The sequence below is a fragment of the Rhinopithecus roxellana genome, chromosome 12 (assembly GCF_007565055.1).
Source record: "Rhinopithecus roxellana isolate Shanxi Qingling chromosome 12, ASM756505v1, whole genome shotgun sequence".
NCBI lineage: Eukaryota > Metazoa > Chordata > Mammalia > Primates > Cercopithecidae > Rhinopithecus > Rhinopithecus roxellana.
Window position 1 is genome coordinate 63,386,823 of NC_044560.1, and position 9,848 is coordinate 63,396,670.

Here is a 9,848-nt window from a genome sequence, read left to right on the forward strand (position 1 = left end):
TCTGTCTTTTAGGAATATATTATCAGAAAAGAAAAATATGTTTGGCCTACTGTAAGCAGTCAAGGGATTAGATATAATTATAACTAGGCAGCAGTTGTTGTCCAGCAGGCCTGTAATTGTAAGTTGATAATCCTTTCTTTTCCTTACAAATCCTAATTTACAGATGTTAGAAGTTTAATCAAAAAAAAAAAAAAAAAAAAAGGAAAAGAAAACCAGAAAAAAATGAAAAAAATAGAGGCAACCTAACCTGTAATCTGCTTTTCAATCCCTCACCAATCATGCCAAAGTGAAAATAGATTATTAAACCAGGAAAGGATTTTGATAGGAAAAATTTCCTTTAAAGCACTCTATTTGATAACATTAATATCACAATTCTCATCAGCATATTGGATACCATCCTCCTTCCAAAAGACTTCAATCTCATTTGATGTCTGTCTTTTACACTTTAGTTTTCTGAAAGGCTTGTTTTTGTTTTAAGTAGTTTATTCATCCATCTATCTAAATATCTATATCTATCTAAATATCTTCTAAAACTAGAGGGAAAAAGTCTTTACAAATACCTTACCAGAAAGCTCCCACACTAATGAAAGCAAATAGAAAACGTAAGAAAATAAGTTTATCTTTCAGGTTTGAAACCAGGAGCACTTCTTCCCTTTGAATTGATTTCAGCTCAGCATGATTTTTCATATGTTTTCTGAGTTTTCTCAGGGTTCTTTTGATAATGAGTAAAGAGCATTGTTTTGTCCTTCAAAGTTGCAGAGTGATGTTAACACAAGGAGTTTTGTTTTGAAAATCTTTATCTGGCATAATTATACATTCCGCCCAGTACTCTATTGATGGGAAGTAAACTGTTCTCTCCTTCAGTTGTCGTGCTTAGGGTCTAAAGGCCAGATGGGTCCAGTAGCTACAGCTACAAAAGAAGCCCTCCTAGGTCGTTGGTGGGAAGTTCAATATTATTGCCTCCCTAATAGCAGCTGCTTCTGTTTGAACTCAGGGTTATGAAAGATGAACTACATTAAATGGTAAATCATTAAATATCAGCTGAGTAAAAGCACTGTGGTGTATTTCCCTGCTTAAATCACCAGCATCTGTCTTCTCACATGCAAAGAGTTGCTCTTGATAATCATGCAGTGAAACCCTGACAGAAGGGCCAAGACTGAAACCACACAAAAAACCTCAAATAGCATCTTTTGGGTTTTCAGTTGGCGAGTAAATGATCATCAGCAAATATTCCACAGTGAAACTAAAGCTCAACATTGCATTTAACACAGCCATAAAATATTTAGGAATGCACAATCCCTTTAGAGCCTCATTTTTTTCTCCTATTATGTGTTTATTCTTCAGGAAAAGAAAAACAACTGTTTAAATTATGTCCACCTAATACCTTAGATTTATTGCAAAGCCTACAATTTGCTGGGTTTCTTTTACTATTGATCCTCCTCTTACTTATGGAGGATGTGAACATCATAACCAGAGATAAAGCTCATACTGATTCAAAACTGAAATGGTGCAATAATGGATGCCTAAGGTAGTGTTTCAAGACTGTTACAAAAATTAGACCCTTTCATCAACTTGCATTAGGCAGCAGAATAATCTCAAGTGGCAATGACAGCTATAAAATCCCACACCCTACATGGCTTAGATTTATAGTAGAATACTCATAACTGCAAGCAGTTACCATGAGACAACGGTCTTTTTTTACCTTTATACTGCAAGTGCTTTCATGGTGCTTTCCTCCACTGTGGATCTGTCTTGCCCATGCAAGTATCTGAGCTGCGTGACAGTGTCATATTAGATGCCACTATCATGGCAAGATACTGAAGGTAACCACACAACATCTCAACGACATATTCTTTTTGCCTCCCCAGAATGCATTGCCCTGCAATAAAAAGCAAATGGAAATCTGGAATTCACTTTTAGGTTTCCAATTAGTTGCCTCCTTTTGGCATACAACAGACTACATTCAAAATTTGGGAAGAAAACACAGAGTTTAACTGCATATATTATGTTCTACCAATCATTTTTATGGCATGCTTATTTTTTATTTATTTATTTTTTTGAGACGGAGTCCCGCTCTGTCGCCCAGGCTGGAGTGCAGTAGCGCCATCTCGGCTCACTGCAAGCTCTGCCTCCCGGGTTCACACCATTCTCCTGCCTCAGCCTCCCGGGTAGCTGGGACTACAGGTGCCTGCCACCACGCCCGGCTAACTTTTTGTTTTTTTAGTAGAGGTGGGCTTTCACTGTGTTAGCCAGGATGGTCTCGATTTCCTGACCTCGTGATCCGCCCGCCTCGGCCTCCCAAAGTGCTGGGATTATAGGCCTGAGGCACCGCGCCCGGCCAGCATGCTTATTTTGAAAATGTATCCTGTCATGTCATTCCCACACTCATCTCAGTTGGGAACATATCACCTCTATACACCATTGAAAGAGGATCTATAAAATTGTCTTAATAGTTTTACTTACAGACTTATTTTACTCAACACTTGGAGAATTTTCTTTTAATTTATATTCAATGAAATCATAAAATTGTTTTATATTAATCATAAAACAACTGAAAATTTCGGGAAAAACTGGTTTACTAACATCCTACTTATTACAAAGATACCTGAATCTTTCCCCAAAAAAAGTGCACATATTTACATCTCTCAAACTTCTTTTTCTTAAATAGAAATTTTATTATTTTAAGAGATATAAAGATGCATTTTATCATACAAACTTTATTATTATTATTATTATTTTTTTTTTTTTTTTGAGATGGAGTCTCATTCTGTTGCCCAGGCTGGAGTGCAATGGCACAATCTTGGCTTACTGCAACCTCTGCGTCCTGGGTTCAAGCGATCCTCCTACCTCAGTCTCCCAAGTAGCTGTGGTTACAGGCACCTGCCACCATGGCCAGCCAATTTTTGTATTTTCAGTAGAGACGGGGTTTCACCATGTTGGCCAGGCTGGTCTCGAACTCCTGACCTCAGGTGTTCCAGACACCTCAGCCTCCCAAAGTGCTGAGATTACAGGCATGGGCCACCACACCCAGCCAAATGTATTTTTTCATTGCCTTATTAATTAGCACCTATATCCAGTGTAACATCACAGAAAACCTTATATGCACAAAGTCATACTATTGTTTAGGGAAGAAACAATTACACTCTTTTAAGAAAGTGTAAGCGTCTTGAAGACCATCTTATTGTCTGACTTTGGGCAAATTATCAGCTGTGCCACCATTTTCTCATCAATATACTGAAAATAATAATACCTATCTTACATACGTGTGAGAATCAAATCAAATCAAATAATACATAAAAAGTACTTATCATAATGCCTGGAATATATTAAAGCTTTTAGAAAGAGCAAAATTTTTAGTTTTGTCCCAAAACATATACAATGTATTTCAAATCTATGCTGTGTGGTGTTTCATGTTTCCTACAGCCTCCACACTGTTCCCTGCCCCTTTATGCATTTACTGAAAAGGCTCCTTTTGCAACTTCTCATTCCATGTGTTTTATCCACTGGAAATAATTCAGAGACCAACCATTGAGACCAACCTGCAAATATATTAACAGAAAACATATATAGCATGTGGTTACCTCTTTGGGGACATGAATAGACAAACAGAAAATGTCAGAGTGTCATGTTTTAGAAGAAATATAAATCTTCATGTACTGCAGGACACAATTTTGTTAACATGGAAAAGGAAAGACCACAATTTTGACAAAATTAAACTTAACCCTATGGGATATGGTTATCCCCACGTTATCTGCTTTTAACATTATATAGGACTGTACTCATATTCAGGTCAAACTAAAGATAGCCAAATGTCATTTAGTGGCATTAGAGGGTGAATGGAGCTGGCAGGCAGGAATGCCCAGGACACTTTCTAGAACACAGATGCAGGACTTACACCTACTATTCAATGTTGTCTTGTCATTGTATTAAAATACACACATCGAGACAGCCCAGAATGTTCACTGGTTAAGTGAGGCCCTAAAACTTGAAAGGATCTGTGTAACTGAGAGGAAGAAAAACGAGTCAGTTATAGGGACTCTATAACTCTGATTCTGAATAGTGAATAAAAATCTAGCATAGTTATTATACAATATTGTTCAGCACATTGTTCAACATCATTGTCAGTTTACTCTTATTTTCTTATTTCCATAATGATGTTATACACATATATGTACTGTATAAATAATGAAGATAGAAGCTTCAGTGTTTCATGTTAAAATGCTAACTGAGATGTAAAAAGGAACCATGTAATTAATCCGTGCACCACTAAGACATATTTCATTACAGACAACATCATTCAACAAGCCATGTCATTGCTGAAGCAAAGGTTAAATTGCTCTTTTTAAAAAACATAAAGCCAGTCTTTAAAGAGCTTTACAAAAATGAAAGAACTGACCGATCTTGCTCACTCTGATCCTGAAGAAAAAGTGGTCAATCTACCAGCATATCAGGCTTTCTATATAGTTGGTTGTTCTTATCTATAATACTTAAGAAGCTACAAATGACAATACATTTTAGCATTATATGGCACGCTTCATTTCATAAGGACATTTCAATTTCTCTTCATTTCTGGAGAAAGATTAATTTTGCCACTGAACATTCCAGGCCCGAGTTGCTTGAAATGAGTCAGTGACACACCAATGTTTAAGGAAATCCCAAGCTCCGGTGTCAGAGAGCATCCCAAAAAGGATGATGCATCACTCTGCAACTGCCATCTGTTGAGTGTTTTCCCGACAGCTGTATCTCTTGACCATCACCAGTGCAGATAATCACAGGAGGCACCAAGGAAGTGCACAGCCATCAGACACAGAGGAAAATTCCATGTTCGTCTGTGAAACAACATTGCTTTTAATTGCACCATAATGATTTTCTAACAGACACAATGGTATGTAGTGTAGTCTTAGAGCTGATTTAAAGCACATAATAAACCACAGTGCAGCTGAAAAGCCAATTGAGACTTCTTAGTGCCAGGAAGGTTTTTGTCTTACGTGAATACTTAAGAGCATTTCGCCAGCTACTCTGTCCACAATCCACTTTTACCAAAAATAACTGCCTCTATCATTGTGCCTGAGCAGTTTTTAAAAGAAAATGAACATTTTTATTTCAAATATCAATGAGGTTAAGTCTTGGCTTTATTTTTAATCTTCATGACAGACAATCCTAAAATAAGACCACTTCATCGGGTGGGTGATGGTCCAAAGTCTCACTCTCCTGACTTTTTTTAAACCACTTAATGTTTTTATTCTTACCCTTCAGTGTAAAAGTCTGCCCAGCTACTATATGACTTTACCTCTTTCAAAACATTCTCTGACATAGCAGTTGCAAGGGTACTGAGATGGTGGAATTGGCTGGTCAGACATTGAAATCCTTGGTTTCTTCACAGGAGCAACTAATAACATTAGTAGCTACCATTATTTGAAGACCTGCTATGGAGCAGTCCTCTTCTCAGTACTTTATAAGCTTCAACTTAAAAGATTCCAGTCAAAATGTCACCTTCTGTGAAAGTCTAATACTCTGTTTCTGGGAATTCAGTTGTCAGAATATGATGGATTCAACAGCAGAGGCTTCTAAATCCCCTAGCTCCATTCCATTCTGGAGCATAAAAGAATGAGAGGGAGACAGAGAAAGAATAAAAGAAAGAAATTTCAAAAGATCTATACTTTCTTCCTTTTCATTTATTTTAATCATTATTATTATAATAGTATATGTTGACCCTATCACATATATACACACAACACAATCACATACCCATGCATGTGTACACACACAGGCATTTACATACTCTAAACTCTCATTTTCTTCATTTACTACCAGTCGCACTTATTTGTGTACCGTCTTGTAGCTAACAGTTACTACTACTCTGAAGTGTGGCAGCAAGAACAGATATTAGAACCAATTTTTTAAAAAATCTTTGCTAAACATGTATTAGGTACACTTGGGCTCATACTTACTTTTCAGGAGAAAAAACTATGTACCAAAATGAACCCCACATGCCTATGCCTGGCCCATGGCAAGCTTCACAGCTGAAACTCCTATAACAAAAGACACAAATGTGTTTCTCCTACTAATCTGAATTCAGAAAGCAAGGGACAAGGAAAAAAATTTACCATCCATTCTCCACCAGGCATTATAGGCAGAGATCTGGGAGAACTGACCTTGGTTAAAAAAAATAAATTCTTCCTTTTTTGCCAGCTTTTGTCAATTGCTTCAAGATCTCAACTGTGGGCTTTAGAGCAAGTGGTAGGGGGGGATCTGAGTCACCCCATGTTGGGTACCAAAAACTATAGGAGAGAAAAAATAATACATTTACCTCATCCATTGCAAGATTCATGGCTGATAACCATATAACAAAAGACAGCTTAACAAAAGAAAACACAAACTTATTTATGCATTTATTTATTTATTTAAGGCAGAGTCTTGCCCTGTTACCCAGGCTGAACTGCACAGGTGCAATCATAACTCACTGCATCCTTGAACTCCTGGGCTCAGGTCATTCTCCCACCTCAGCCTCCCAAGTAGCTGGGACTACAGGCATGCACCACCTCACCCAGCCAACAAATTTATTTGACCAAAGTTTCATGTGGCAGAAAGGCTTCAGAAATGAAAACTCAAAGACCCAGGGAAAACTGTGTATTTTTATGGACAGGTTTGATGAAGACTAGACAGTCAGGTAGAAGTATGGTTGGACAAAAGGGAGGTTTGACCTAATGATAAACTGGGCAGAACCTAGCAAAGCGGGTTTGCTTAGATTCTTCTTGGCCTCCCGGTATAGGGCAGAACACCTATCATGTGAGGGTCTTATGACCTACTTACAGGGTTGGTGCATCAGACAACTTCCCTATAACCATGTTTCAGGGGAGAAAGGATAGAGAAGTTAGAGAGGCCCTTCTTTCTTCTATGGTTTTCTCAATTTCCTTCAGGTTAAAATATTCAGTAGATAGTGAATTCAAGTTGGAAGAGGTGAGTCCGGTCTCAAAATGGAGGTAAAACTGCTGCCTGGTGGCCCCAAGCCCAATTCCGGCCGTGGCTATCGCCACCAGGGGAAGGGGGTCATGATCCAAAGGAACCAGAGTAGTTGAGAAACTGTTTATTGGTGATCTGAGCTTTGAAACGACAGATGATAGCTTAAGAGAACATTTGGAAACATGGGGCATTATGTGTGGTAATGAGATACCCCCAAACAAAAAGTTCCAGGGGGTTTGGTTTTATGACTTACTGTTGTGTTGAAGAGGTGGATGCGGCAACATGTACTCAACCACACAGGTTGGTGGGCATCTATTGGAACCCAAAAAAACTGTTTCTAGAGAGGATTCTATAAAGCCTGATGCCCATCTAACAGTGAAGAAAAATTTTGTTGGTGGTATTAAAGAAGATACAGAAGAATATAATTTGAGAGACTACTTTGAAAAGTATGGCAAGATTGAAGCCATGGAAGTTATGGAAGACAGGCAGAGTGGAAAAAAGAGAGGATTTGCTTTTGCAACTTTTGATGATCACGATACAGTTGCTGTTCAGGAATACCACACTATTAATGGGCATAATTGTGAAGTGAAAAGGCCCTTTCTGAACAAGAGATGCAGTCTGCTGGATCACAGAGAGGTTGTGGAGGTGGATTTGGCAATTTTATGGGTTGCAGAGGAAACTTTGGAGGCAGTGGAGGTAATTTTGGCCGTGGTGGCAACTTTGGTGGAAGAGGAGGCTATGGTGGTGGAGGTGGTGGCAGCAGAGGTAGTTATGGAGGAGGTGATGGTGGATATAATGGATTTGGAGGTGACGGTGACAACTCTGGCAGTGGTCCTAGTTATAGTAGTAGAGGGGGCTAAGGTGGTGATGGACCAGGATATGGCCCAAGGTGGTGGATACGGTGGTGGTGGTGGAGGATATGATGGTTACAATGAAGGAGGAAATTTGGCGGTGGCAACTATAGTGGTGGTAGGAACTATAATGATTTTGGAAATTATAGTGGAAAACAATAATCAAATTATGCACCCATGTAAGGGGGTAGTTTTTGTGGAAGAAGCTCAGTCATCCCTATGATGGTCTTTATGGATCTGGTGATGGACATGGTAGATATGGGAGAAGTTTCTAAAAACAGCAGAAAAGGGCTGCAGTTCTTAGCAGGAGAGAGAGGGAAGAGTTGTCAGGAAAGCTGGAGGTTACTTTGAGACAGTCATCCCAAATGCATTAAAGGAATTTTAAAAATCTGCCACAGTGGAAACAATGATCCACAGTCAGAAAAGTTACCGCAGCTTAAACAGGAAACCTTCTCGTTCAGGACTGTCATAGCCACAGTTTGCAAAAAGTTCAGCTATTGGCTGGGCATAGTGGCTCACACCTGCAATCCCAGCACTTTGGGAGGCCGAAGTGGGCAGATCACGAGGTCAGGAGATTGAGACCATCCTGGCTAACACGGTGAAACCCCGTCTCCACTAAAAATATAAAAAATTAGCCAGACGTGGTGGTGGGCGCCTGTAGTCCAAGCCACTCAGGAGGCTAAGGCAGGAGAGTTGCGTGAACCTGGGAGGTGGGGGTTGCAGTGAGCCAAGATCATGCCACTGCACTCCAGTCTGGGTGACAGAGCGAGACTCTGTCTTGAAAAAAAAGAAGAAAGAAAGAAAAAAAAAGTTCAGCTATTGATTCATGCAATGTAGTGTCAATTAGATGTACATTCCTGAGGTCTTTTATCTGTGGTAGCTTTTTCTTCTTATTTTTCTTTTCATTTCATCAGGTACATTGCCCTGCAAATTGTGGTGGTGGTATTAGGAATAAAAAGTTAAGGAATTTTTAGCTTTTCAATATTTGTGTAGCTCAGTTTTTCTACATTTTAGTACAGAGACTTTAACAAATGCAGTTTTGAAGGTGTTTCCTTGTGAGTTAACAAGATCAGTCAATTACTGTTTTGCATGAATTTTGCTAAAGTTAACTGTAAAGAAACACTGACTGACTTGCAGTTTAAGGGGAATCTATTATCCCCATTTGCAAACTATGACATGAATGAGTGCTGACATGTGGACAGAATAGATATTTATGTGTTTGCAGTGTGTGTTTTAGATAAATAGGATTGGGTATTTAAATTAGTATTTGTGAATTTAATAGCATTAAGATTACTTTCAAATAAAAAAAAATCTCAAAATTAAAAAAAAATACCTCAGTATGCCAAGATGCTATATTTTAGGATATCATGTTGTAGGTGCAAAAGGCACTTTCCTTCCACTCCCTGAAGGTTCAAGAATTTGAGCCTATAAGACAAACTGACAATAGACAGATTAACAGGAGAAAAGGTGTACACATCTATTAACATGCAAACACATGGGAGTCATACCAAGTATGAAAGTCAAACAAGGGCCAGATGATTAAAGCTTAAAGGCCCCCATTCATAAGAGAGAGGGGATTGAGGGATGCAGGCAATTTTAGAGGACGAGGATTTTTAGGGGAGATGAATGGACCTGAGAAACAGACCATATCCTGAGGCAAAGTTTATCTGGACTCTGGGAGAGTGGTGTCAATGCTAGTCTTTTCTGCAAGTTATTCTGCTCTGTTTGATGAGATTATAAGGAGGGGGCTCAAGACAGCTGTGTTTCTTCTAGTGGAACTTCACTTGGTCAAATGAGGGAACTTCACATAAAGCACCTCTCCGTGCTTCAGGATAGGGAAAGGGGAGAGAGAGGGAGAGTGGGAGGTCAGAGGGAGAGACCTTGTTTCCGAGGCTGCTTCTTTATTTCAAGGAACTCAGCATGTCAAAGCACCATATTTTAAGGTGTTGTTTTCTGAGCCGCCACGATGTTTTGAGCCCTGACGCCTAGAAGTAGTACTTTTTCAGGAAGAAGTCTGAACCACCTATTCACATT

At 39.0% G+C, this 9,848-nt stretch overlaps 1 pseudogene; it reads left to right on the forward strand.

Moving 5' to 3' along the window:
- Positions 1–6,977: 6,977 nt before the first annotated feature.
- On the forward strand, positions 6,978–8,089 carry LOC115892128 (annotated as a pseudogene).
- The last annotated feature ends 1,759 nt before the right edge of the window (positions 8,090–9,848 follow it).